Source organism: Triturus cristatus, chromosome 6, assembly GCF_964204655.1.
Source record: "Triturus cristatus chromosome 6, aTriCri1.1, whole genome shotgun sequence".
NCBI classification, from domain to species: Eukaryota; Metazoa; Chordata; class Amphibia; order Caudata; family Salamandridae; genus Triturus; species Triturus cristatus.
The window spans coordinates 86838853-86861427 of NC_140589.1; positions in this window are offsets into that span (position 1 = coordinate 86838853).

Consider the following 22575-nt stretch of genomic DNA (forward strand, 5'->3'; position numbering starts at 1 on the left):
CGACTTAGTTGGCCTGAGATCCTGCCATTCAGGGTCTCAGGCTGTCTGCTCTCTCTTTAAAATGGGCTCCATGTACCCTAGGTACATTCTCAATTGGTAAGGATCACCTTATTGGACCCTGTACAGTGTACCCTAGGTACCCAGGGCATAGGTGTACCCTAGGCCTCCCAGGGGCTGCAGCATGTATTATGCCACCCCTGGTCTGGCCTTCCAATCAGACACAACTGGCTGATCACTCAGCTGGGGCAAGGTCGTGTAAACATCCCTTGCTTAGATATAGTATGTCTATATCTACCCTTATATATAGACACATGTGTACCTATCAGTCACTCCTATGGCAGGCCTTAACAATCCTGGAGGCAGAGTGCTTGGTAACATGTGAGATGGTGCTCTAGCATGAGCTGAGCCTGTCTGAAGCTTTCGGAATCATGTCCTTATAGCTGTTCTATGATATAGCCTACCATATACTCTTAAAGTGCCTTATAATCTTAAATGGTTATGGTAACTATGGTTTGGCTTTATCAAAACATGTCGTGTAAGGTGTCTAACACTTTGGAATAATACCCCCATACCATTTCTGGTGATGAGGATATTATTCCTCCCTTCTAGAGGGAGAGACATGTTAAAATCCTACTTTGCTGTTTAACTCTAACCAAAGCCTCAGCATCACAAAATGGATGCTGCTGCCACAGACACAAGTCTGACCTCCTGCTGCTGGGAGTGATCCCGGCAAGGGAGGCTTGGACAATAGGTTTCCTGCTTGGGGAGGTGCTAGCACCTCCCCAGACAGACTTTAGTGTATTGGGGCAGGAAGGGCTGAAAGGAATGAGACATGCCTGGGGCACACAAGGTGTCCCATGCATAGTCCAGTCCAAACCGGTGCTGGGGCACACCAGCCCCAGTCCTGGCGCGAAACTGGACAAAGGGAAGGGGGTGTAACCACCCCCCCTCCCAGGTCCCACCCATAAGGCGTGACCTAGCAGGTAACCCAGCCCCCCAGATTAGTATAAGAGTGGTAGCTGGGCCCCAGGAGATTAGATTATCCTGAACCTGCAAACTTGAACAGAAACTCTGGACCTTCGACATTCGACGAAAGAAGAAGACTGAAGAATCTCCCTTGTGGCCAAGGAGTGGCTACCCTGTGCAAACAGGCACCATCAAGAGACTACCCTTTGCTTTGCCCAAGTTCTACGAGGAACCGACTGCAGAGCCCGACCAGAGCCTTGACTTCCAGACTTCTCCGACCCTGATCCACATCCACAGCAGAGCTGAGATCCGTGGAGGCGACGAGAGACGTGGGACCGGCTACCTGGGAAAAGTGGCTAGTATCTTCAAGCGCAGCTTCTGAGGCACCCTCGAAGTTGTGCACCGGGGATTGAGAAGCCCCAACCCCAAGCACCATCTGCACCGAAGACCAGCCCCCCACACTCCACGAGTCCTGCGTGGGGTCCTTCTGCATTTTCCTGCTTGCCGCGTCTGTCCGGTTGCTTGCCCGCTGGCTAGTGGCCTTTGTGACGACGCATCCCGTAATCTTCAGCGCTGGTTTGGCTCCTCCAGACTGGCTCCTGCTCCTTTGAAAAAGAGAAGCATCCCAGACCTTCCTGGTCTGCACCAGAAGCAAGTCCTCCGTTCTGCGTGGGTTCCGCTTGCCAAGGCTTGGTGAGTCCTAGTCCAACTTCGACGCCGCCGACAGCAAGAGCCTTCATGGGACAGCTCGCCTCCTGGTCCTGGTTGTCCTCGACGCTTCCTGGTCCTCGTGGCTGCAGCGACAAGCTTCACCTTCACCTGCAATCTTCACGACATCGTCTGGTTCCTTCCTGGTTCCACGTGGTCACTGGCTAGTGACCTTGACTCTGTCCCTTCTGCTTGCAGGTCTCCTCTCTTCTTGATCCCAGCCTTGGGATCCACCGGACACTCTTCACTGACTGCCTGTCAGCATCTTTCTTCAGGCATCCATAGGAGTCGACGACGAAACCCGACGCAACTTCACCCCTATGCACCCGCAGCCTGTGGGCTAGGTAACTTGGGTACTCCGGTGCTCATCAGGATAGTGACTATCCTAGTGTCTAGTTTTCCAGTCTCGACTTCCTAGCTACTCCGGAAGTGTCCTAAATCTATCTATTTCTAAACTGTACTATTGCTAGTGACTTTTACGCATTACGCGTGAGTGTTTCCACTCTGCACCCGAATCCCGTGGGCCTCCTACTTCCTAACCTTTGGTAGTATAGTGTAGCCCCAGCGATTCCCTAGGCCTAGGCCTATCCTATTTCCGTGACAGTGGTCCTTATACCACTTACTTAGTATATGGTTTGCGTGGCCCCTAGGGCCTAACTGTATTACTTACCTGTGTGACTTAATGTATGCTTAAATAAGACTGTGCTGTACTTACCTCTAATCTCATAAAGAGTGCTGAGGGTTTGACTAGAATAAATACACTTTATTTTATATATATATCTGTTGTGGTGTCCTTTCATTTGGTATTCAAGGGATTATATATGGTATCACAGCTGGCTTCACATGCCATTCAGAGTTTAGCCTAAGACTGCTCTTGTCCATGCTACCACTAGGATAGCTGGTCTATAAGGTTGACTTTACAACCAATCACCATAAGGGTATTTGGACTGATATAAGGTGTACACTAGAACTAGTGACATCATACATCAGGCCAACTTCTCACACGTCCTGTGCAGGTAAGAGCGGTGGGGCCAGGTGGGGGGAGAGGATTTCGACGGACGATAACGAGGGGAAATTAAATAAGTAATTAATGATCCCTCGTCATTGTCCTTCGAAATCCTCACGCCCCACCGCTCTTACCTGCACGGGCCGCGGCTGCTACATCCGTAAGTATACTTTACTGTTCTTATTGCCAGGTACTTGTACCTTGACAAGATGTCTATCTTTAAGGAACGTAGATATGGAGGTGAGAATGGTAAATCTATACTTAACTGTGTATGATTACCCGCGCATTCTTGCAGTAATCCTTGTTCTCGATACTATATTTTTGTAGGACAGTGTTTTTGTTGTTTATATTCTGACATACAACCTTCCAAAGTTGGTCTACAGAACTAAGGCTGAGGCTCTGTTGAAGAGTAATCCTGGGGGAGAGGATACGATTGGATTTTGAAAGCAGGATATTTAGAGGCGCCCTCCTGGGCACGCGCTTGTACCTGTAGCAGGTGCTGGCCCGTTAGTTCCAGATACAAAGGCTGATCAAGAGGTGAATGGCTCACCGACCATAGAAGCGCAAGGAAAACACATATTAAAGACTGTGTACATGTTTGATGAGGATATCCGGTATGTGGGAGATAAAACAAATACTGCTCTCATGGAGTCCTAATCAAAGTTCACATCAGATTACCGGTGCGTTGTCCCTGATTTTAATCTTCACTGCTTGTGGATAAGAATTGGATTAGTCTTCAAACACAGTGTGGCTCAATGATTAGAGCAAAAACCAAATTAGAAGGTGGGCATGAGAGCAGTAAAGTGAGCCCATATAAGAGTAAACAACAGAAGTGCTAATACTGCTACTGTTAAACCTCAAATAAACTTGTGAGGAAACATTTTGAAAAATTACAAAATGCCTGGGATAATTTCTTTTTCCGATTTAATCAAAAGATTTCATATTATAAACAACATTTTGACATCCTTCCTAGAAGCGGACGGCAGCTAAATTTCTTATATAAATCACAAAAATGAAACAACATACATGACATCAACAGCAAGTCTTTTCAGATACACGTTTGAAACATTCTAGAAAAAACATTCATCCTAATGCCAGACATGCTGGTACCTATAAAAAAATTCGCTCACTCAATCACACTCGTGAAAAAATAAACAATAGTGACAATAACAATTAGTTCTCTTATTTTCAAAAACCACAGAAAATCACAATGCAAGATTACAATAGCATTATAAATTCAATTTGGAACCAGGTTCAATTTCTTGTGGTATTACCACAAGAAATTGAAACTGGTTCCAAATTGAATCTGTGGTTTTTGAAAATAAGAGAACTAATTGTTATTGTCACTATTGTTTATTTTTTCACGAGTGTGATTGAGTGAGCGAATGTTTTTATAGGTACCAGCATGTCTGGCATTAGGATGAACGTTTTTTCTAGAATGTTTCAAACGTGTATCTGAAAAGACTTGCTGTTGATGTCATGTATGTTATTTCATTTTTGTGATTTATATAAGAAATTTAGCTGCCGTCCGCTTCTAGGAAGGATGTCAAAATGTTGTTTATAATATGAAATCTTTTGATTAAATCGGAAAAAGAAATTATCCCAGGCATTTTGTAATTTTTCAAAATGTTTCCTCACAAGTTTATTTGAGGTTTAACAGTAGCAGTATTAGCACTTCAATGATTAGAGCGGCAGACCCTGATGCAGAGGTCTAGCCCGGGACCAGGGTTCAATTCCCCGCCTCGGCGGGTCTTGGGCTCAAAAATTCCACGGACCTGATAATTCTCGCCTCGGTGCCTATTCCAATCATGGAGTCCCACTCTGCAACTCTGGGCAATAGCTTGCTTAATCTCCACAACAGCCCCCACAGCGCTAAGGATGCCTGGCCTCCACCTTGGGGGTGCCCAGGAGTGGACGCCTCACAGGGAAAGCCAGGATGGGTTCCACAGCGGTATTCGTACAAGCGCTTTGAGACCCTTGCGGGTGAGTAGTGCGCTATACAAGTATCAAATTTACTTTTATTTACATTTACAAACACAAACGAGAAGGGGTGAGGGATACAGACCCCTCAGCTCCGGTCCCCCAAAGAACAGCTTAAACACCCCAAAAGAAGCAGGGGGTGATCAAATATTTCTGGGTGTGGTGGTGCGTGCTCTGTGCATAAATACTGCCCTCACACAATTGTGTGACATGCTTCATCATGGGGCTGCTTCAAAACACCCCTGCGCAACCCACGCCTGGGGTGGAGCAATAGGGAAGGTGATGATCTATCTTTAACGTTGAGACAACATCCAACGAGCTTTCCAACTAGAAAGAAGCTGTAACTCCTACTCAGAGAAAACGCAAATGTAATATAAAGCGCATCTTTCCAGACACATAGGGTCCGATTCACAAAGGTAAACTTAGACCAAAAGTCTACGTTTACAACTTTCAGTATTCACAAAGGTAAGTTACGAGTAGTATCTTTACTTCCGCACTCGGGGAGGAATTTTCGCACTCGGGGCAGAATCTCTGCACTACATGTGGAATCTTTCCCCTGAATGCGCAGATTCCACTCGGGGCGGATGTCCACCCCGAGTGCGAAGATTCCACCACGAGTGCGGACGTAGAGATGCTACTCATAGCTTACCTTTGTAAATACCGAAAAGTAGTAAAGGTAGACTATTGGTCTCAACTTAGACCAAAAGTCTAAGTTTACCTTTGTGACACAGGCCCGAAGCCTGTGTATATGAGGTTAAATCTGCTTTTCTGTGATGCCAAACTACCACGTGACTACATTCGACAAGTGCATTATGTCTAATAATATAGGGATCAGCTGTGTGTGGCAAAAGTAATATCTCTTGATTGCATCTGGGTCTGGCAGCCTTGTAATAAAACTGCAGCCACCTTCAGTGAGACTTTTAGGATCCCCAGTCAGATGTTCGTCAACCATCACTAGCAGAAACTGAGGTTACATTTAATCCTTTTAGGTCTTGATTTTGACAGTGCGGCTGTCAAATGTACATATGGCTAACAACATACACAGAGATGGGTTTGATGCTCCCTTTTCAACCATTGGCTTCTTCCAGCCACTGGGTGACACTTTGTTGACCCAGCCAAGTGGACTATTCACCCCTCACATAATGCTACTGGCTGTATAAGTGTATACTTCCGAATCCACTCAGTGTACTGCATGAGGGACTACTTGACATCACTAGGCCTCCTAGTCAGGTTCTGCTGCCCCCCTCCTGTGCGCCTTGCTCTAATGTGCTAAAACTGCATCCATCAGCACATTGAATACAGACACACCGGGTTTGCCAGAGGTTGTATTGTGCATGTGTTTGTAAATTAGAGTGCTTAGAGGCTCCCAGGCCACATTTTCAGTGTAATGGTTCAGCTGCCTTGAAGCTGCTTTTTGTGTCATTCAACAAACACGGTTCTGAGCGAGGAAACAATGCACATGAATGCAGGCGGCGGCTGCCTCCTCCTATGAGTTAGAGACCACCAAAGAGGGCAGACAGCAGCGGAAGGGACGGGATTCATTGAGGCTTCATCCATAGCTCCTGCAGCAGCCACTAAGGGGACCTTCTGGAGAATGTGCAAGAAAGGCCGAGACAAATGGCTGAGCAGACTTTGAAGAGAAGAAGGGCTGTCAGTAGCAGGAAGCCTGCTCTCCAGCTTCGCCCTTGCTTACATCAGCACCATTGTTCCCCTATAGAGCCGACTGCTTCACACCCCTGAGCCGGGTCTAGGATCGAAGCCATGGACCCTGCCCCCTCTCCGGCCCTTGGACCCCTGCATAGGTCTCGGTTCTATTCTGAGGTTGATATGAGAGAGTGTCTTTGAACCAAGAGGCACTTGGAGTTGCTTGAAGGTTTCTTTGTTCAAGTGTTTGCTCAAAAACAATATTGGCAATTTTCATGAAGCTAGACGCAGATAACAGTTGGGGTGAGAGGGTTTCTTCGAAATAGTCAACAGTCGGCTTCCTGAACCTGGAGAGGACTGTACCTCTTTTGCTTCTGATGTTTGTGACCTGGAGGCTCGTGGAATGTCAGGAGACCTGAGGCTCCTGTCCCTGCAGTGCGCCCAGACAGGATCCGGAGCAGCCACTTCCTGCCTTCAGCCTTCGCTCTGAGACTCGCTCCAGTGCGCTTCAAGCCCTTCACGTGGGTCATCCCTCCTGCAGATGCCCCTGGCGGAAGGGGTGAGGCTAACACTGGCAGCACCAGGCTGTGGGTTCATCGCCCAGCAGTATGTGTTCATCCCTCCTGCAGATGCCCTGGCGGAAGGGGTGAGACTAACACTGGCAGCACTAGGCTGTGGACCATCGCCCAGCAGTATGTGTGCTCATGGGAAGCGGCCACGTCCCGATGTTCCATTTGACACCAGCAGGGGGATCAGGAGGGAGTTGTGGTCGTTCTGACCATGTCTCTGTGGGACGCAGGTCACAAACCCGAGAACATGGACTGAATACCAAGTCATTTCTTATTTATGTTGGCATGAGCTTGGCCACCCTATGTCATCACCGTCAATGATGCAAATAAAGAAGGGGGTCCCTGCTGACGAATCCAGCTCCTAGGGCAGGGATAATTGAATCAAATGCAAAACATTCTTAGGCAACTCTTCTTTCACCACTTTCACCACAAATGAAATACAACACATTTCAATTAAGGGCACATATAACAGTGACCAGAGGACATGTGAGTAGATATCAAATTGGATGCATTTATGACCGTTTTCAATCTAGGAATTATAGGTATATATCACAAGGGCATTCACGATTAGAATAAGGATTTGTTATGTCCACAGAATCAACATATGACATAAAACCTGTGGCTTCCTAAAGAAGGTGGTATGCTGAAATGTGCAAAGAAAGAAATATATTATTTATTAGCCACTATTTGAAAATTGCATGAAAAATCATTTTATGCTGAAATTTGTACAAAGCAAAATTGTTGGAAACTTCTCTTTTTTATATATTCTATGTTAGATGTATTTATAATGTCTATTACATGTGTTTTCCAATCCACATAATTCCGTATCCCTATTTTTTATGTATGCTGTTGATGTATGAGAGGGTGTGAGAGATTGTATGATTGAAATAACTAAAACCTGCATTATTGTGATGTATTTTAGCTGATAGTGGAGATATATATTTATTTTGTAGTATTTTCTGAATATCATAATTTTGAATAATAAATGTATCCAATTTGATATCTACTTACATGTTTGTCTCTCTGGTTACTGTTATATGTGTTCTTATTTGAAATTGGTTGAATTTCATTTCAGAATAGTTGCCTAAGAATTTTTCTGCAATTGATCACCGTCAATGATGTCATTTCCTGTTCAGTACCGCAAAAGGCTTAACTCGCAGGTTGAAAAGAACTTCCCGTGTTTTTAGAAAGTACAAGCAGAATAAGAATATGGTCAAGGAATGCACATCTGATGCACCAACACTGCAGTGGTGGCTCCTCCTCATAGGCGGAGGAGCATTGCCCCACTGCTTTTCACAGTGTAGAAAAAGGAAAAATAAAATGATAATAACTGGAAGTTATCGTTTTATTTGTTCCTGCTGCGATGTCTTGGCGGGGCGGGTGAAACTGCTCTGCAGACAGAGCAGGGAAGGAGTGGTTTGGACTCCCTAAATGCACATGAATGCTGGGCCGGCCGTCTTGGGCTAGTCAAACTCTCAGGTGGACTTAGCATGTTCTCCACCCAGGCAGCATGTTCTCCACCAGGCTATATTACAGCCTGGGTGGAAAACATGTCCAGGCTCCCCATTCCCTGGCCGAGCGCCGAACCACGGCACTCAGACAAATCACAACGCTGCATTGTGATTGGCTATGGGGAGCCTGGGAAGAGGAAGGGACGTGAATTATTTTTTTTTAAACTCCCCACCTCCTCCCCCTCTTCCCCCCTCCCCGCCCCACTGCGGCTTCCCAGGAACAGCCGCCACTGCAACACTTAGACACTCTTCTTGTGAAAGGAGCACTTTCGAGAAGTTTGAGAAATTCCTAAGAGATAAAGCACGCTATTATTACCTCGGTGATGCAGGTGTGGTGCAACACAGCTCCCTCTGTGTATACTGCTCCCTAATAAGTCCAAAGATGCCATCTTAATCCGTTTATCAGTAAAAGATGGGGCCGCTGATAGTGAGGAAGGATCACAGGCGTTGGTGGCCATTATCGAAACTTTAATCGCTTTATGGCAGGTCAATGTACCTACGTTCTTTGTGAACTTACCTTCTGTGCTGAAGTAATAACACTTCCGGAGGCGCAGCTGTCAGCTCCTATCTCTCCTATCTGATTGGCAGTAGCTAGGGTGTCTCTGCACAAAAATAGCACCCTGAGCAGCTGAAGAGTCTTCTCTTAGGCAAACAACCCGTGCATCTGTGCCTTTCATAAAGATGGCAGAAGACGGGGAATCGTTGCAGCCACTTGGGATTTTGAGATCTACACTGTCTCTTGCCCACCTTTTTCCCTGTAGTCCATGAGTGTTTCAAATAGAGGTCAACCGAGAAAAACATAAAAGTAATGAATGGAATGCTTGAATCAATTTCAGCCACTGGTAACTATTTGGGGCCACATTCCAGGGCGTCGTTTTTTGGTGCCCACCATGTCAATACTGGCAAGGGTTAGCCATATGTAAACCAGCCTTGGTGCTGCTCCAGTGGAGGAGTCCAGGCTGAATCCCAGCCACATCCCCTCTGGATGTACAGACAAGTAAAGTCAGACACGTTTCAGATTAATGGGCCCCATCAGTGAGGTGCACCTTGGATCCTATGGAGAAGTGAGGTCCGGGACCCATATCTGATCATATCTCTCTCATTTCAGGTGTTTCACTAAGTAAAGCAAACAAGTGATGTGTGGAATGTGAACCACTGGTAAAGGGTTAAGCTGTGCAATGTTCAACAAACATTGTCTCACTAAACAGCATAGGAGAAGGTGGGCTGTCACCTGATAAAGAGAGAAGCTCATGTTAGTATGACAGGTGACAAACCGCAGCCAGCCAGACACCTGTGAGCCTGGCAGTTTGTCACTAAGGTTGGTGGTAGTGAAATGCAAAGGTGACTACGGCAGAAGACAGTGGCCGCCAAACACCGACATACAACCTACGGCCACGTCCACTGCTGGAATACCACACTTCCACAATGATTCACAATCACTACATAAATGACACTTGGTCATGGTGTCAGGCTGCACTAACCTTGTGCTCAGGATCCAGCATGAACTATGCTCTCTTCCATCCAGACCCACCAGTGACCACATACACAGCGGCATGAGGGCCAGTGGCGGAAGCACAGCACGAGGAATGGGATAAGACAGAAAAAGAGACATAGGGCTCCACCACTCTGCCTTGTCACTTCTGTTGGTTAAGGTGGCCCTCAGGGCGTAGATATAAAGAGATAGCTAAGTTATGATATGTTATAAAACTTTTAAAGCAAGACTATTCCCCCAAAACACTGTTCCCGGTGCTGAGCAAAAGGAAGCATCTGCAGAGGCTGAATCACACTTGCTGGAAGAGCCAAGTTTGTAGCTTCTTCTTGAACTGACTGTGGCAGGAGATCTCACAGAGGAAGATGGGTCAATAGTTCCTCTGTGTAGCCGCGAGCTAGGAAAAAAAGCAGCCGGCACTGCAACAACTTTTAAAACATAGAGTGACCACCAGATGATGAAGAGATGAATGAAGTGAGGAGTGACGGCAACTGAGTAGACATTTATTTTGAAGATAGATGGGTCCAGTATTGCTGAGAGATTGGTGAACAAAGAAGGGTGATTTCAACACTGACTGTTTCCCCACAGGGAGCCGATATAACTCCTTAAAATGGAGAGAAACAGAAACAAGAGTAAGAAGATTAAGAATCAAGCGGGCCACAGCATTTTGAACAATCTGCAGGCGATGGAGAACATCGGATAGAATTTCTAGGTAAAGAGTTTCCATAGTCCAGACAAGAATTGATCAAAGTTTGAATGGCAGTCCTATCTACAGATAGAAGATAAAGGGAAACCCTTCCTCAACTTTCTAAGGATAGAGAAGCAGATAGCAGCAACGGGGCTAACTTTTAAGGAAAGTGTCAGGTTGTGGTCTATCAAAAAGCCTATGTTTCTGGCAGATTCCACCGGAACTTGTGTAGGACAGAGATTAGAGGGCACCCAAAGGGAAGTCTAGATAGGGGACTGCCTGCCAAAAATAAAGACTTTGATCAAATCGCTGCTAAGCTTAGCCTTCATCCAGCTGGGCATTGTCAGAGATGGAGACGATGATTTGAGTCTCGTGGGCACATGGCATGATCTCAAAGCCAAACAAATGTATCATGGATGTTAGAAGAATAATGTCAATCCTAAACAAAGTAGCGCTTAATGAGGAACCCTGCAGGACACCACAAGTGATGGGGACTGCGGACAAGAGAAACGGTGGAAGTGAAAGCGATTTTGTCCTGGAGAAAAGGAAAGACAGCTATTTGGCAGCAGTAAGTCAAATTGAGGGAGGAGATGTGGCCTCACGGCCAAAGCAGACAGTTTTGGACCTGGGGAATCAGATTTGAGCCCTTGTGTCGGCTCAACATCTTGTGACTCTGGGCTAATCACTTAATCTCACTGTGGTTTAAAAAATTGAATCTAACCTTGTGTAATGTCATCTGGTGCTCATATAAAGCGCTCCAATGCCCGTGGACAATGAATACAAATGTCATTATAAGCCCTAAGTGTAACAGTAATTCTGGTTGGATATGCCTTAGCAATATCTCTAAGTAACCACCGGTCGATACTTCAATATTTAACTCTGTTGTAGGAGATGAGTTACACTTTATACTTGACTTGTGTTGAACTTGTACATGACACTCATATCTACATATGCAATACAGTCCACTCTAAGAGTCCTTCCTGCTTCTCCATGGGGTAACATCAGGAAAATCAACATCTCCAGCAACTTCAGTCATAAGAGTTTATCTAAATGTTCAAGAAAATAGCGCAAAGTATTTTTTCATCGACATCACAACTTGAGGATACTTCTCTATATTCCCAATGTCCAGCAAAACAAGCCTTTAGAAAGCAATAGGTATTGGCAAAGAAAATCTGAGATCCATGTTGCAAAGCTCTGACCCCAGGAACACGATTACCTGGCAAACGATGCCATGAACCACGAGCGAAGACTGATGACCACAGTCTTTTTGGAACACGCAACACTTTGTGGCCTGCTGGGAACAGTAGTTCATTATCAGCATGCACCCACACAGTTGTTGTTCTGCACATGTGGAACCTCTATGCTGACAATCAGCTGTGACCGAAGGCTCCTTCACTGAAAGGAACCTACCACAAGGAGATTTAGACTAACGCTCCCCCGGGCATGAGCCACACTAAGCCGTAAGCGGTACCTCCAGCCTCCCTTCATGACATATAAATGTACTTATGCTTCAATGGCTTAATTTTTATCAACGCAGCACTCCAGAATTGCGCGGTACCTGACACCCTCAAAACCAGCCACATACAACCTCTAATCAAGAAGACTGATGCTTAATCATCAAAAGCTGAAAAGTTCTGACATATCACTCGACTCCCATTCCTGGACTGTCCAACTTAGCAAACGCATAGCAAACAAAAGACTCCTATGGCCTTTTCAATCAGCTTTTCGATTAGGGCACAGAATGGAAACAGTGGCGGCTCCTCTACTAAGGCGGAGGAGCGTTGCCTCACTGCTTTTTAGCAGTGAAATAAAGGGGAAAATAAAATTATAATAACTCACGTTATTATCATTTTATTTTCTCCTACTTCTGCAGCTTTGAGTGCGGGGCAGGGGAGGAGTGGTAGTACCCTCCTAAGTGCGCAATGACTGCTTGACCAGCGCTCTCAGGCCGATCAAACAGTCTTGCGCACTTCACATGTTCTGCATGCAGTCTGCATTACAGCCTACGTGGAGAACATGTCCAGGCTCCAAGTCAGCGCCTGAGCGCCGAAACGCGTCACTCAGACCAATCACAAAGCTACTAAGGCAGCATTGTAATTGGCTGGCTGGGAGCCTGGGTGTGCTCCCTGGTTCGGCCAATGAGGGAGGACTATAGAGGAGAAACCCAGCGAGGAAGCGGTGAGAATGTACGTTTTTTATTTTATTTTTTAATACCCGTTTTCCCGCGTCCTCCCTCCCCCCTCCCACCCCTGCCCCCGCTCCCCTACCTCTGATCCATGGTGGCCGCCGCTGAATTGAACCACGCCTCCTCAGAATCATAACCAACTCCCTCCAAATCTTTGACAAAGGGAAACACTTGCCTTCGGATATTACTTTACTTTGCTGCACAAGCAAGTTGCACTACGGGAACACCCTCTATGCGGCGATCAACAAAAAACTCACCAGAAGGCTGCAGACAAGTCAGAACTTGGCTTCCATAAACCACTCTCAGCTTCCCTCACCGCACTCACCTCACACCACACTCGAAGGAGCTCCACTGGCTCCCCATACACACACGAGCACAACTCAAACTATTCACCCACACTTTCAAGGCACTAAACAACACTGGCCCAGCATACCTCAACAAATCCGCTCTCACCAACCTTTCAGGCACCTTCACTGGTCTGGACTCCTATTTTCACACATCCCTTGTGTACGGAAAACCAAAACCAGTCGAGCCTTCTACATCATTCCTAAAGCGTGGAACGAGCTTCTGCTGCACATAAGAGCCTCCTCCTCACCTCCTGAATACCGCAAGATAGTAAAGACCTGGCTTTCTGAATAGTCCCATGAGGCCATGTGTTTGGCTCGGCTCACACCCGCTCAGCGCCAGGATATCTTCCTGGTGTGCTCTACAAATCTGTATAACATAGCATAACTTGGGACACAATTGATCACAGCATCCTGATCATTCTACTATCAGAAAATACAGGTTTCTGAGACACGTCTTTGAAATGCTTCAACCTTTTTGTTTAGCCTCATGGAAAACTCGTACAAAAACATGGTGTCGACTTGCACCAGTAAGCCAATGCCACCCACGTGTATTTTAAAATGGACTCCCAAGTAACCATCCAACGCCAATCACATACACATTGAAACACAGACCTAGATGAGAAACATGAAGCTGAAACCAAACCTTCGGTTAAAATAATTCACTGTTCTCTGTCAAGGCTTGCGGGTCTCCTGACATTCATATGGCACCAGGCATTGTCCTATTACCTCAGTAAGGGTGAGCGCTGCAGCTGTAGCTTCAATAGGGGTGTTGGGGTGTGACACCTCTATAATGCATTCTTAGTTGTGTAGTTGGGCCTGGGGGCCCAGAGTCGGGTCTGCAATGTATGTGTTGGTTTTTCTCGTCAGTCTCATTTCAGTATAAGCTTTTAATGTGTTAATTGTTTTGATTGAGATTCTAAATATATATAGTTTACCAAAAAAGCAGTAAATCTACACATACTGAAGTCCTCCTTGAATGGGTGCAAATTTACTACTGTCGAATTCACAAAAATTGGCAGTAGTAGGCTTGATAAGCTGTGCCAGTCTCAACTTTCCAGGTATACTACTAGCAATCAAACACCCAAAATGTGATGGGACGAAAGCTTGCAAATAGTCTAACTAGTGGCTTGGGGTAGCATTCCAACCCATTGTTTTTCTCCTAAAGTCCCACTCTAGACAGAGGCCCACCTAATGCAAATCAGTACTGACCCTGCTCCTCATGGTAACAGTCCATCCCAAACCTTGGTCATCTCCCCCCTCCACCCGGCAGCCCCCTGCTTTTTTAGTTGGGGCTTTTGAGATTCACCCGCCCCCATGAATGTCACTAAGTTACGCCCTTGCAGATGAGGAGTAAATGACTTCATTGAAAATGCTCAGAGCCCTTGTAGATTACAAAGAAGCCGTGTACAGATTCTGGTCAATGCCCAAAGTCTGAATGCAAAGCAGGAGTTAGATGGGAATATCCTAACAAGAAAGGATATGGATAAACTGTGTAATAACGGAGGACCATTGCCCTATAGGCAATGACAAATCATGCAGGATCTTGAGTTTTGGGTTCCTGCGGCAATGATTAGAGTCATTTCAGAGCAGGTTTTCTGTTTTAGGTTTGAACCTGAGTTAGGCAGACTGGAGGCATATTTCTGAATTGTGTATTATTTGCACTTCCTTTTTAGAAGCACTCAAGTTGATTCTAATTCGGCCTTCTGGCAGGGAAAGAACCAGTGCTTGTGTGATTGCCACTCTGTAATAGGCTTGGAGGAGTGGAGTTGTCTACTGTGTGGCCTTGTGCAAAGTACATCTGAACGACTCTCAAACAGCAAAAATCGATAGCCAGCATTTATTTTTTATTTTTTGGTTGACTGGGCTCGGAAGGGTGGACCCCATCCACATAGGTCAGTGTGCCTTCTTGTTTCTGTTAACCCTACAAGAAATGCCCCCTTTACATTGTATCGGGTTGGGTTGGTATAACATAAGATGGATCAAAATATTCTATATCAAAGCCATAGCTAGGATATGTACAGGACGTGTGGTCTTGAACCACTTTGGGCCAGATGTAGGACCCTTACATTTTGCAAATTGCGTCGCTTTGCGACTTGCAGTTTGAGACTCGCAAAATGCAATTCACAACAGCGATTCCTGATTGGGTGACAAATTGCCTGCCTCATTAATATTCATGATGCAGATGCTATTTGCCATCCCCATTAGGAATGGCTAGCACTCCCAGGGATGGTGGCCTGCTGGGGTCAGCAGACCACCATGTCTGTGACTGCTTTTTAATAAAGCTGTTTTTTTTATTTTTAAATGAAGCCCATTTTCCTTGAAGGAAAACGGGATGCATTTAAAAAAGATAAAAGAAACGTTTCCCTGAGACCACTGCCTGCTCTTAAGAAATATTTTCGCACACACTCACAAAGGGGAAGGGGTCTCCTGGGGACCCCTTCCTGTTTGCGAGTGGCTTACCACCTAGCTAAAGTAGGTGGTAAGTTGCGAGTGTTTTGTGGCCGCAAGTGCGGTCGCAAAACAATGGTATATTCCATTGTGACTCGCTATAAGGAAGGGACGCCCCCTCCTAAAAGTGAGAGTCACAAAAGCTATTTGGCGAGTCACTGGCTCGAAGCGACGCAAAGTTTTCCTTGGATATATACACACATATACATTTACATATATATGGCTCTGTGTATCAATAGACACTTGGACATTTTGAAAGTACATGACAAATGGCAGGAGGTGGTAGATGAACCACTTACAGACAAGGAATGGGGAAAAGTTTGTCTGAGAAGTACAAAAGCATTTTATACACCTAACTTGGAATTGCCAAGTAACGTAAGGTTTTTGGATAGGCTCGTAGAGAGTACAGCTAGGACATTGCAACCTACCATGAAACTATGTGTGCTAGGGTTCATACCAAAAAAGAGTGGAATAGCAGAGAGCAGAGTAGCGTACAGTGGAGTCGTGTACAGGGGAATAGTGTAGAGTGGAGTATCATACAGTAGCATGCTGTAGAGTGGAGTGGCATTAAGAGTTCTGTGGCATAGGTTAGAGTGTGGTAGAGTGGCATTGCACACAGTGGAATAACGTACAGTGGGGTGGCTTAGACTGTAGTTTTGTAGAGTGGAGTGGCATATAGTGTTGTACAATGGAGTGGCATAGTGTGGAATGGCGTAAACTTGCCCCAATGGGAAGTTATGCTTATAAGATGTTAAGAGCAAACTCCCATTCTATCCTATGGGACAGATAGCCTTTCCATATTAAAAAACTAAATACACTGTAATTCACTACCACAGTGCATGTCGTACCTTTAACATACACAGCACCCTGCCCACAGGGGTACCTGGTGCCTACCTTAGAGGTGACATACATGTAAGAAAAGGGAAGATTAGGGCCTGGCAAGTGGTGGCACTTGCCAGGTTGACATGGCAGTTACAAATTGTTAGCGGACACTGCAGTGGCAGGTCTTAGAGCGGTTTTCAGGGCTGCTTGTGTGGGTGGCACAATCAGTGCTGCAGGCCCATTTGCAGCATTTGATTTACAGGCCCTGGCACTCTCAGTTCACTTTACTAGGGACTTGTTAGTAAATCAAATATGCCAATCATGGAAAGACTGATCCATAACACAATTTACAACGGGAGCACTCGCGCTTTAACACTGAACAGCAGTGAGAAAGTGCGCAGAGACATTAAACCAGCAAAAACAGAGTCAAAACCGGGAGGTCAGAAAGCAAAAAGACAGAGAAAGCTGGACAAAAGATACCAGGTCTAACAATTACACATTATTATTATTTGAATTATTACACAGTGGTTACTGCATTTTAATCCTCTTGTTCCTACCCATCTTTTGTGCCTGGCAAACAACTGAGATGTTTGTCTTTGCTTGTTGCTCGTCTTCCACTCTTCAGTGCGTCCCACTATCTTCCCTAACCTCACAATCACACCAAAGCGGGCGGCCACAAACAGAATGACAGCCCAAGAAAGTTGAATAAAGTCACCCTTGGCGTTAATGTCAGTAACATATGGAACTTGACAGCTTGAAGATGCTAATGTTTGACTCAATGTGGGAGTGTCATGATGGACGCAAAGAGACCCCGGGATGGGGTGTTAGGACCAGCAGGAACGAAGAGCAGCCGCTCAACTGATGATGCAAGCTGCATGTTTTGAAGTCTGTCATTTTCCCAGGAGAATGAACCCACCAGAGACCACATGTATGAAATCATTTTGTATTTGCAAAAGGTGCGAATGTATAAATTCGACCATTTGCTAATTCAAAATAGCCTTTCAAGATGTATGAAAGGCTTTGTAGTCGCAATTTTAGGTAAATGCAATTTTTTGCGATTAACTTAAATTGCGAATGCAAATAGGGAATTGCAATTTGAGATTCTGTGAGCACATTTACCAAGCATTTTCTAAATGCAAACTGTGCATTTAGAAAATGCTATTACCATCGACTCCAAGTCAATGGTAACCATGGGCAATTTTTGAAAAATGTACAAAAATGTATTTTTCAATGTGCCATGTAGCGCACTGTGTGCCTTACATGTGCACAATTATTTTCTGGGGTGCTTCAGGGGGCATTAGGCCCCTGGGCACTCTTGGTTGTGCATTACCTATTTGCAATAACCAATTAGGTAATCACAAATTAGCTGATGCAAAACCATTAGCACCTACGGGCCTTTAGACATATAGGAACAAATGAAGTAACATTTCCTAGTGGCGATCACCTAATTGCGATTGCAAATCTTTAGGAATCGCTATAAGATAATCAATATTTTCAAACATACAATTTTGCATTGCTTAAATAGCGTTTATCTAAAATTCGCTATTTAGGGAATGCAAAACGTATTTTTCATACATGTGGCCCCATGTTTTTTAACATAAGCTCATAAAGTCCAACACGTCCATCATTGTACCTACAAAATTCTAGAGTGCTTTTTGTGCAGATGATTGAATTTTCTTACAATTCAAAAAAAGGATTTTGCGATGGAATTTCCTCACATAATTTGTTTTGCATAAACATTTTCTTCGAAATGTGTTTTGGTTGAATTTTATACTTACCAGCCTACTTTTAGCATATGTATTGTCACAAGTTGCGGATACAAAGTCTATTCTATAGATACATCTGGATGTTTGCACAGCATACGTTTCTTGTAAAACATGAAGGGGGCTGCTGCCTCCAAGCGTCCAGCTCGCTTCAGGTTCATTGCCTCGTTCCCTCAGCCATGACCCATGGAAGGGGCCGTTAATTATATTACTGCTCGTTGAGACTGAAGTCCTTCGCGGGGATCCCTCCCAGAGTGTCCGGGGCTCCGGGCACGCTCAGACTGAGTCACTTCACAGACAGCGGCCGCTCAGGCGTGATTGCGAGTAATTGAAGCACTCACTTGTTAAATGAGAAAGCCATATTAAGAGTGGGGGTGGAGGGCGGCGACATTCAACAGATCCCCCTGGACCTGGGAAAGCCGACAGGTCCGACCAGGCGACTGACCCCGCCACTCAATTCAACGCATACCTGCACACACACTTTTCAAATGGTCTGTACCCACTCCAACCTGCGGCCACCGCGGCAAGAAGGGTAGTTAATCCCAGAATAAAGAAGGCCCTTTTCCATACCACATGCAAATGGTGGCATACACTGCCTGACCAGCTCAGATTTCAGCCCAATCTCTTAATATTTAGGAAACAACTCGAACCCTGGCTTTTACCTTCTACTGCTAATTAGGTCTTAGATGCCCCTATATTTAAGCGGACGCTAGCGCCAAGACGTTCTTTGGCATTCACGCCCTTTATAAACTATTGGCATAATATAAGAATACTATCCACAGAAGAAATGCAGAGGTCGATCGCCCCCCTCATCAATAGCCACCTTACCTCGATCACGTCCCACCTGCTGCAGGTATTACGGCACCTTACTAGCATCCGAAGCCTGCACTCCAAGATGCTCTTGTGCACTACAGCACCTTACTAGCATCCAAAGCTTGTACTCCAAGATACTCTCGTGTAGTACAGCACCTTACTAGCATCCAAAGCCTGTACTCCAAGATACTCCTGTGCACTACAGCACCTTACTAGTATCCAAAGCCTGTAATCCAAGATACTCTTGTGCAGTACAGCACCTTACTAGCATCCGAAGCCTGTAATCCAAGATACTCTTGTGCAGTACAGCACCTTACTAGCATCCAAAGCCTGTAATCCAAGATACTCTTGTGCAGTACAGCACCTTACTAGCATCCGAAGCCTGCACTCCAAGATACTCTTGTGCACTACAGCACCTTACGAGCATCCAAACCCTGTACTCCAAGATACTCTTGTGCAGTACAGCACCTTACTAGCATCCAAAGCCTGTACTCCAAGATACTCTTGGGCAGTACAGCACCTTACTAGCATCCAAAGCCTGTACTCCAAGATACTCTTGTGCAGTACAGCACCTTACTAGCATACAAAGCCTGTACTCCAAGATACTATTGTGCAGTACAGCACCTTACTAGCATCCGAAGCCTGTACTCCAAGATACTCTTGTGCAGTACAGCACCTTACTAGCATTCGAAGCCTGTACTCCAAGATATTCTTGTGCACTACAGCACCGTACTAGCATCCAAAGCCCGTACTCCAAGATAGTCCTGTGCACTACAGCACCTTACTAGCATTCAAAGCCTCTACTCCTAAATACTCTTGTGCAGTACAGCACTTTGCTAGCATCCAAAGCCTGTACTCCAAGATACTCTTGTGCAGTATAGCACCTTACTAGCATTCAAAGGCTGTACTCCAAGATACTCCTGTGCAGTACAGCACCTTAGTAGCATCCAAAGCCTGTACTCCAAGATACTCTTCGGCAGTACAGCACCTTACTAGCATCCAAAGCCTGTACTCCAAGATAATCTTGGGCAGTACCGCACCGTACTAGGATTCACAGCCTGTACTCCAAGATACTCCTGTGAAGTACAGCACTTTGCTAGCATCTAAAGCCTGTAATCCAAGATACTACTGTGCACTACAGCACCTTACTAGCATTCAAAACCTGTACTCCAAGATAATCTTGTGCAGTACAGCACCTTACTAGTATCCCAAGCCTGTACCCCACGATACTCTTGTGCACTACAGCACCTTACTAGCATTCAAAGCCTGTACTCCAAGATACACTTGTGCAGTACAACACCTTACGAGTATCCAAAGTCTCTACCCCAAGATACTCTTGTGTACTACAGCACCTTACTAGCATTCAAAGCCTGTAGTGTACTCCAAGATACTTCTTTGAAGTACAGCACCTTACTAGTATCCTAAGCCTGTACCCCAGGATACTCTTGTGCACTACAGCACCTTACTAGTATCCAAAGCCTGTACCCCATGATACTCCTGTGTAGTACAGCACCCTTCTAGCATCCAAAGCATGTACTCCAAGATACTCTTGGGCAGTACAGCACCTTACTAGCATCCAAATCCTGTACTCCAAGATACTCTTGTGCACTGCAGTATGTTACTAGCATCCAATGCCTGTACTCCAAGATACTTTTGTGCAGTACAGCACCTTACTAGCATCCAAAGCCTGTACTCCAAGATACTCTTGTGCACTGCAGTATGTTACTAGCATCCAAAGCCTGTACTCCAAGATACTCTTGTGCAGTAAAGCACCTTACTAGCATTCCAAGCCTGTACTCCAAGATACTCTTGTGCAGTACGGCACCTTACTAGCATCCAAAGCCTGTACTCGAACATAATCTTGTGCAGCACAGCACCTTACTAGCATCCAAAGCCTGTACTCCAAGACACTCTTCTGCAGCACAGTATGTTACTAGCATCCAAAGCCTGTACTCCAAGATACTCTTGTGCAGTACAGCACCGTACTAGCATCCAAAGGCTGTACTCCAAGATACTCTTGTGCAGTACAGCACCTTACTAGCATTCAAAGCCTGTACTCCAAGATACTCTTGTGCAATACAGCAAATTACTAGCATCCAAAGCATGTACTCCAAGATACTCCTGTGCAGTACAGCACCTTACTAGTATCCAAAGCCTTTACCCCAAGATACTCTTGTGCACTACAGCACCTTACTAGCATTCAAAGCCTGTACTCCAAGATACTCCTGTGAAGTACAGCGCCTCACTAGTATTCAAAGCCTGTACCCCGAGATACTCTTGTGCACTACAGCACTTTACAAGCATCCAAAGCCTGTACTCCAAGATACGCTTGTGCTCTACAGCACGTTACTAGCAACCAAAGACTGTACTCCAAGATACTCTTGAGCAGTACAGCACCTTACTAGCATCCAAATCCTGTACTATAAGATACTCTTGTGCAGTACAGCACCCTACTGGCATCCAAAGCCTGTACTCCAGGTATAAAGATAGAATATCGACGGGAAAATATCGACTAGCATTAATATCGTGGTAAGAATATCGACTGTGAAAAATATCGTAATAGAAAATATCTTTGTAAAAAATATCGTTTCTTGAGAATGACAAAAATATCGTCAAGAAAAAATATCGATGAACAGAATATCGTTGATCAAAATGTCGTTTCATATAATATCGACAGAAAAATATAAGTTGTTATAAAATTTATAAAAAAATATGTATTATGTTTTTAAAAAACTTACAAAACTCCTACTAGTAATAATATGTGTTAAAAAATATTTTCTACAAAAGAATTGTTAAAATTTTAGTAGCGGGTTATTGGTATTATAGGGGATAAGGGTGGTTAGTAATTTAAAATTTGGTTTTTACAAAATTTCTAAAATATAAAAATATTAGAAAATAATTAAGAAATCGAAATTTTAATTAGAAATTTCGATTTGTTCACGAAATTAAATTTGTAATTAAATTTTAAAATTCCCCCAAAATTTTTTAGGAGCGGGTTATTGGTATTCTAGGGGATAAGGGTGGGTAGTAATTTAAAATTTGTTTTTTACAAAATTTCTAAAATATAAAAATATTAGAAAATAATTAAGAAATCGAAATTTTAATTAGAAATTTCGAATTGTTCACCAAATTAAATTTGTAATTACATTTTAAACTTCCCCAAAAAAATTTTAGGAGCGGGTTTTTGGTATTATAGGGGATTAGGGTGGGTAGTAATTTAAAAATGTCGTGTTTTAAAAGTGCAGAAAATATTAATAAATTAGAAATTTATCATGAAATCAAAATTTAACTTCGAAATTTTAAATTTTACATGAAATTTATTTTTTAATATTAATAAAAAATATTAAATTAATATTGAAGAAGCGTTATTTTGGTATTATAGGGTAATAGGGTATAAAAAATAATTTAGATAGAAAAATTTATATTGTTTACTAACCTGCACATTTCCTGACTTATGTTGGATTGGAGTTAGAATAGTAATTTGTTATGGTTTACTATCCAGCACTCTCCCTGATTTATGTTGGATTGGAATTAGAATAGTAATTTATTATGGTTTACTATCCAGCACTCTCCCTGACTTATGTTATGTTTGGAGTTAGAATAGTAATTTATTATGGTTTACTATCCAGCACTCTC